Source organism: Electrona antarctica, assembly GCF_951216825.1.
Source record: "Electrona antarctica genome assembly, contig: scaffold_116, whole genome shotgun sequence".
NCBI classification, from domain to species: Eukaryota; Metazoa; Chordata; class Actinopteri; order Myctophiformes; family Myctophidae; genus Electrona; species Electrona antarctica.
This window is the reverse complement of record NW_027637470.1, coordinates 346,866-354,898: the sequence shown is the minus strand read 5'-3', so window position 1 is coordinate 354,898 and position 8,033 is coordinate 346,866.

The following is an 8,033-nucleotide window of genomic DNA, read 5'->3' as shown; positions in this document are numbered from 1 at the left end:
TCAGTGATGTCACTGACTGACTGGTTTATAAACAGCTTCAAGTCCGTACTATAGCCTACTTCCGCATTGCATAACAGTGACATCACTGTCGAGTCCTTCTTGGTGAACAAAATATTTGCACCGGGGCCTATCACCATGTCGGTTCGCATGTGTGATAGACTCAAAAGGTTACTCCAAAGGGAAACCTTTTGGATCGTTTTACTTTAAAAGCCACCAGTGTTCCCTGGTTTTAATCGTGACAGCCATGCAACGCCTGCTTGCAACCAACAGCTATCTAGACTCCAATGACAGTTGGAAGGAGTTGCATTGGTGCAGTTAAAACTGTTTTTGTTGCAACTGGTGTGGTTTGGGCTTTAAACAGTACCAATTTTTGGTCATTTGCCAGTTAATTGGATTGGTATATTAATGTTCAGCCAAGTCAGATGCTCCACGGTGGATTCAAACCTCTAGACTCCACAGTGGTGGACGTGTACTTTCACTGGCGGCCCGGGGCCCACATGTGGCCCCCACCTTCACTTAATGTGGCCCGCAGGTTAATATCTGAATTCTGATATATTATTGATTTCAGCTGTTACAATTCCCAACATGCAAACATGACCCGCTTTAATTACTTAAGTCTAAATTAGTAGCTTAATGACTAGTATTACAATTGTATTGTCTTTTTTATGTCCAATGTATTTGCATTTAAGTTCATAAAGTTAACTAAACACATTTGAAATTAAATAAAAAGTTTACTTTTCAGGATTCCAATTCCAACATATCAAAACAATAAATTCAGGATTTCAATTCAAATATAGCAAAAATAGCAGATCTACGAGCTCAAAATGCAACTCAGTGTGACATGCTTTGAGCTTGTAGATCTTCTATTTTTGATACGACAGTATATGCCATGTGGCCCTGCCTCTGGAGTGAGTGTGGAACTGTAGTTGGCAGTGGCCCTCTCCATATTCAAAGTTGCCCACCCCTAATCTACACCCTTTACTTCTAAACTGCTGCATAAGACAATTAACATTGGTTTATACCTGCACTGAATAAGATCACAACTTTGTCTTTCTACATCTTTCTTCAAAGAAACACACTTCTGATTTTACTAAAGAAGTTAAAACAAAATATGCTGAGCTCACGACATGAAGTGTAGCTTCTCTCTCACCCCCATCACCCTTCCTCCCTCCATCCCTCCCTCTCTCTCTCTCTCTCTCTCTCTCTCTCTGTATTTCTCACAGCAGTATGTATTATTTCCGTGTGAACAGGAAGTAGACACGTTTATTTAAATTGTTCATCACAGGAGAGGATATGGCTCATATATTGCCCTGCGTTCTCCTCTGTGAGTAAATCACTATTATGATTAGTAGCTTTGTTGTCCATTGAAATAATATGTAAATGTAGTTAAACAACAATTAAGGTTTTATAAAAGTCTAACTGTTGCAGTGTTTCAATACATTAAAAACAAAATTGTATACTCAATGTGTGTCACAGATGAACCAAATAACCCTGCCATGTGTGTGTGTGTGTGTGTGTGTGTGTGTGTCTGTGTGTGTGTGTGTGTGCGTGTGTGCGTGCGTGCGTGCGTGCGTGCGTGCGTGCGTGCGTGTGCATCCATGTGCGTGTGCATCCATGTGTGTGGGCACACATTGCAGCCAACCATTGCCCTAGCACTTGCCTTCAAGAGGAAGTGCCCTTGACAAAGCTCACATTGTTGCAACACAATAGGTTACGTCATGAGCTTGCAGATCAGCTGGTGTCCGTAAATGGATTTGGTGTAGAGGCAAATACTTGCGGACCCGAGTACAGAGCCCTGAGGATCAACTAAATATAAGTGTTTTTTGTCTATAATTCATTTTATTTATTTTACTGAACCCTGCAGTTGCTGTCCACCCTGCTCTCATTCTATCTATGTGCTGTGCTGTGACTGATGTCCAAAGAAACTATGTCCAAAGAAAAACTTTATAATATTTTCAGTTTTTTTGTTGCTGAGCCAAACTGCAAATGCAGAATCATGAAAAAAACAAGAGGCATGCAAGCATGTTCGTTACAATTGCCACCGCAAGCACGATCAGTGCAGCTGCACTGCCTTCTTTGTAGTGTCTACATGAAGTCATAACAAGCACATGGTTATCTTATCGTCAGTTTTAAATTTTGCCAAATGGAAACATGCTCTTCTGCGAGACATGTGAGCGTGAAGTCGCTGTAAACGTGTGAACTTGCTGTACTTTCCGTTGACAGGCTGAGCAACTCACCGCACGGGAAGTGAACACTGTCTGCAACGAGAAGCAGAGGGTCAAACTACGCAGCATTCAGTCACTTGTTAAGATGACGATTTTTTTTTACAAAAAGGCAGATGTTAGGGTAAATTTCACCCGGGTTTAGTGATAGAGGATACAAAAATCTACAATGGGCAGTTGATGTTGGTGATATTCCCTCAAAACTGAAGCAACTTACTGTTTCTTCTGCGTGACATTTGTAGTTTGGTGTGCAGCAATGATGTAAATTCACCTTTGAATCACTATAGGTCTGAAAAATCATTATCTTTCATTGCCATGCCAAATATGTGGTTGTTTAGTTTAGTTTAGTTTATTTAAGATCCCCATAGAGCACCGAAGTCTGATGTCAATATCGGTAGAGGGCACAAATCCACAGGTTCATGTACTTTTTTTTTTGCATTGTAATCCCCATAGGAGGATTTTAGATCGCCTCATATAAGAACTGTGTTTGCAGAACCAGGGGACGAGTGACGTCAGGACTTCGGCGCTCTATTAGTCTACATTGTAGTGGAGACTATTCTTCCTGGGGTCCAGTTGTTGTGGATAAAAGGTTCATTATGGGTTTCTATGCGTTTCTTTGCGTCATCACTTGAGCCTGATTGGATGCAAAATTATCCCAGTCCCACCCTGAAAATGCATTTTTCTGTTACTGAACAAACACTCTATAGCAAAGAGTAGCCTACTATCGAGTATATAGCTTTTAACACCTTATTAATCCATATTTATAATTATGTGTCTGACTCTCTCTCTCTCTCTCTCTCTCTCTCTGTGTGTGTGTGTGTGTGTGTGTGTGTGTGTGTGTGTGTGTGTGTGTGTGTGTGTTTTTGTCACGCCTCCATATGGTCACGTCTCATGACATCACACCTCCATATATGTTGGTCACACCTCGTGACATCATGCCTCCATATATGGTCACGCCTTGTGACATCACACCTCCATTTATGGTCATGCCTCGTGACACGTCACGCCACCATATGGCCATCTCCATATATGAAGATCACAACACTGACCTCATCTAATCCTGGATACCCATACATGGAGAAGACTGGATCATCACCTAGATCTGTATATAGCCAGCCAGCAACTCTATATCTGACCTCAAACCCTTAGATCTCCATATATGGAGTTACCTGTTTTGACATTCCATATGTTGATCCTCCCCACCTGTCCTTCCTGTTCTGACATCGCATATGTTGATCTGACCTCATCAAACCCTGTGTAATGGCTGATAATAATTCCCAATAAATGACTCATGCCGGCAGGCTAAACCTGGGAGCTAAATACAAACTGTAATGACGCGCCACAAACAATGATAAAATGATTCATGTCCAAACGAGCTCATAAGTTTAAAATGTTTATATAGTTATTCAGTGCACCAAATATCACAATACAATTTCCAATACATATATATATGTAATAAATATGTGCAAAGAAGCCAATTTAAACAGTGAGCAAACAAAACGTGAATGAACCAAAATATCAATAAAGTGCGAGTGCGGTCAACAAAATGTATCGCTCCCAGCTCACCCTGCCTCCAAGTTCAAGCGTCCTTAGAGTGAGCTGGTAGATACCTGTATTTGTCACCTATCTGGTAGACTGGAACTCACCTATGCTTTCTATGGCATAGGCAGCTCCCGGCAGGATCCGCCGGGAGAAACTACACACAGCTGCAGGACATGAGACTAATTAATTAGAGCGACAGAGAGAGAGGAGGGTGTGTGTGTACGTGTGCGTATGTGTACGTCAATTTAACAAAGGTGCAGACGATCAGAAATCAGCAGAGAGTGAGCGACGTTTGCGCTACTCTATGCCGAATTGAAGTGGACTCGGCCCCAGACTTTTTTCTCCCTGGAAATAAAAACGTCTGGGTTTCCGAGGCTACCTATCTGGTGGCCACCCACAGAGACGCTCCCACCAATAGTGAAGCGCCAATGCGGTGCCCACACCCATCACCAACCAAGTGAGAATCATGTAGGCTAACAGTATATGTTTTGGCTCCTACACCCTGTACACTCAAGACACACTCCAGTACATAATTCATTCCATATGTTGATCTGACCCCGCATGCCAAAGTGCAAGCGCTCGCCCAGCAGTCTGCCGTCTGCCGTCACTCAGGCGGATGTGCGCACGCGACCTCGCCCTTTAGGGTTCTCACCCTCTGGAAAAGCATTCTAGCAGCCAGCTTGTAGTATGGCTTGTTAGGCAATATACTTTCAATCCCTACCTCCTGGGTTCGAATCCTGCTCATGTCATAATTTTTGTGTCCACCGCAAACAACTTTTTTGCGGATAAAGTAAAGTTTACTTTGGTCCGACATGCGTTGCGTCGTGCTTGCGGTTAGGGTTAGGAGTAATGTCCGACATACAGTACATGTTCACCCGTGGCTTTGTGTGCTCAAAGCCACTCAAAGTGACTACTGGGTTGGGCTTGCTGGATGCATGGCCCAACCCCTTGTATTTCTGTCAGAAGGCATTGAGGGGTGAAAACAGGTGGAAAACGGTCCCGTTAGTATTGTAGATACCTTTGTTCTTCTTTTTGTCTCCACCAGGCCGACGGCATGGGGAGAGAGTATGTTTTACACGCCGTCCGTGTGTGTGTGTGTGTGTGTGTGTGTATGTGTGTGTCCGTGTGTGTGTGCGTGTCCGTCCGTCCGTCCGTCCGTGTGTGTGTGTGTGTGTGTGTGTGTGTGTGTGTGTGTGTGTCCGTCTGTGTACAGCTAATCTCCGGCACCGTTAACCCGGTCGATGCCAAACTGTGCACACACACTCCCAAGATTCCAACGATGAACCTCTGCCCCAAATCTTCCAGAACGGCCTGTTATAGCACCACCAGGAGGCAGGGCCGGTTCTAGGGGGGGGGCAGGGGTGGGCATAGCCCACCCAAATGTGGGTTTGACACCCCACCCGCGCCGGCGGAGTCGCCCCCCTTACAATTATGTCTGCCCACCTGAGTGGGGCTGGCTAAATCCGGCCCTGCCAGGAGGGCGACTTTTGTAAAACACATTTTTTGATATTACTCGTTACACAGTATCTCTATAGTCATGTGCTCAAGACTCCGATATTTCATATTCCATCCTGATTGGCTAACATTGGCTTTCAAAGTTTACAGGATTGGCCCATTTTGAACAAAAAGCCTCAAATCATGAACGCAGCGTGCAATTTATACGTGACATCTTTCACAGACGTTCCTACTAGGCTGAGGAATATATCCCACCCTTTTCACATTGGCCTGTTATAGCGCCACCAACAGGTAGATTTTTGCAAAACACATTTTTAGAACAGAATGCCTCAAATAATCCAATTGCCATCCAAGGCTTAAGAAGAAATGGCACCCTTTTCATATTGGCTTATTATAGCGCCACCAGGAGGCCACAACCTGACCTGCCCTGGTGGAGACCTGTGCCCCGGGGGGCACTTTTTCTAGTTTTTTTTAATTTCCCCCACAAAATCCCACGATTTTGTAACCTATTTTTTCACCCTGCAGTGTCAATTATCTAATGTAATCCCTGGCGCTACACTTCCTCTGCCAACCTGGGGGGGGCAGCGGACTGACCTCATGCTTCCTTCTATGCATGAGGAGTCCAAGCTGCTTCTTTTCACCTGACAGGGGAAATTTTCCCCGGCCAGACGTAGCTTGTGGAAGGAACACGTTATACCGACCAGTTCCTTTCCCCTCCCGGCTGGCCAGGGGGAGGTAGTTTAGAGACCAGGATTCCTTAGTTCTTCATTTTGCTCACTGAACTCTGTGTAAAAAAACAACAACACACCATCCTTGCTGCAATCTGCAGAGATGATTGTATATTGAATATTTCAAATAAAATAAAATCAAGGACTCTGTCCAGGTTTGAACCAGTGCCTCTCGGCAAACACTACCCGCACTGAGGCAAAGTGTGACAATGGCTTACTGTATTTAGACCACACATGCTTTTATTGTATAATATTTATTTTATTCAAATTACATGCTAGATAGAGCGACATGACAGAGAGAGAGAGTTGATCACAAGGGAAGATAGTCCGGCAGCCGAGGTGGACGGGTGGGAAATTTGGTATATATGGTCTTTTTTATTGGCCTAAAATATTGTCTATATACATATTTTACATTCATGAATCCACTTGCTGACTGGCTGTCGGTATTGGTCTTTTTTTATAGGGGTTTCTTGTGACCCTACCATTAACATCCTAGGCAAAAATGTCATAAATGTCAAACTTCCCTTTTGCTTGTATCATGTGTGTCAATATATATATATATGTCAAACTAGGGGGTTTTCATGATTCTGAATTCATTCCAAGGATTAGTTTTGCACAAAATACTGGGCTAAAAACGGCCATAGAGGTCATGACAAATGTGATGAGGTTAGCACATTTTGGGCACATTTGGGCAAGTGGCTATGGCTGCCTTTAGCGTAGTGTATTTTGTGCAATTTTTGTGCAAAACTAATGCTTGGAATGAATTCAGAATCATGAAAAACCCAGCAAAAGGAGCAAAAGGAAAGTTTGACATTTTGCCTGCCATAGGATGTTAATGGTAGGGTACAAGAAACCCCTAAAGAAAATTGCCCAATACTCACAGCCAGTCAGCAAGTGGATTCATGAATGTATAATATTTTAGTCCAATAAAAAGACTATACCAATTTTTCCATTTTAAACAAAAGAAGCCTGTCGGCTGCGGGACTAATAGGGCTGAGGGAACATAGGGTCTATTTTGTGATGAGGGAACATAGGGCTGAGGGAGGGGGATATATGAACACCAAATGATGTACATTGTGGGTACAGCGATGTATCCTATTATTGATATATGTATTTTGAGGTGTAATCAGTCTGCTGTCAGAGGCAATTGCCCGTGGGGTGCATACATTGGTTAGACATACCAACAGTCCTACAGTCATTAGTCCGACAACACTGTCGCTCCCGAAGATGTGCTGCGGGTTAAAAGTAACCCGTGGCGGGTTAGGGTTAGGGTTTTGGGTAGGATCTCGGACTCATGACTGTAGGACTGATAACCAAACACATGGACCCGCAAGTAGTACAGGAAAGGTGCAATTCTGGGGAAATTGCCAAGTGTGGTTGGCTCGATGGCACAGACAGACACCCCCTATTGGTACTCTAAACATTGGGACATAGGGACAAAGCTGTTCCTTGGAGTGCTTGCACCACTCAAAAAACAAAAAAAACGTTTTTTTGTATCATATCATACGGTCGCGGCCCACCGGGAATATGCCCGGTACATGTATGTATGTATGTATGTATGTATGTATGTATGTATGTATGTATGTATGTATGTATGTATGTATGTATGTATGTATGTATGTATGTATGCATGCATAGATGTATGTCTTTCAATGTTTTGATGAATTGAAAATCAATCAATCACTCATAGGCCTAAGGCCCAATCCCAATCCGCTCCCTTGCTGACTCAATGAGCCCTCAATGAGCCCTCAGCTTCATTTCCATCCACCACCGCGACCGTTCTTCACTTTTCGCGGTGGCGAGTTGGAAAAGGGGCGACCGTACCTGTTACCGTTCAGAATACCGTTACCAGGGGAATGAGAGGGAATCCTCCGAACTGTTCGGATTTGAACACACAACCTTGTGGTCCGAAGGCAAGAGCTCTACTGACTGAGCTACACGGACACAATCAGTTACTACATTTTAAACAGTGTCATGAATTTTGGCCAAAAAAGCATGAGTTATGACTGTTCAAAGGTTTCATTTAAAAGAAATGCTATAGCGCCCCCCTTTGGCCAATTGGAGTAAGACTGCTTTCAGTGGTATT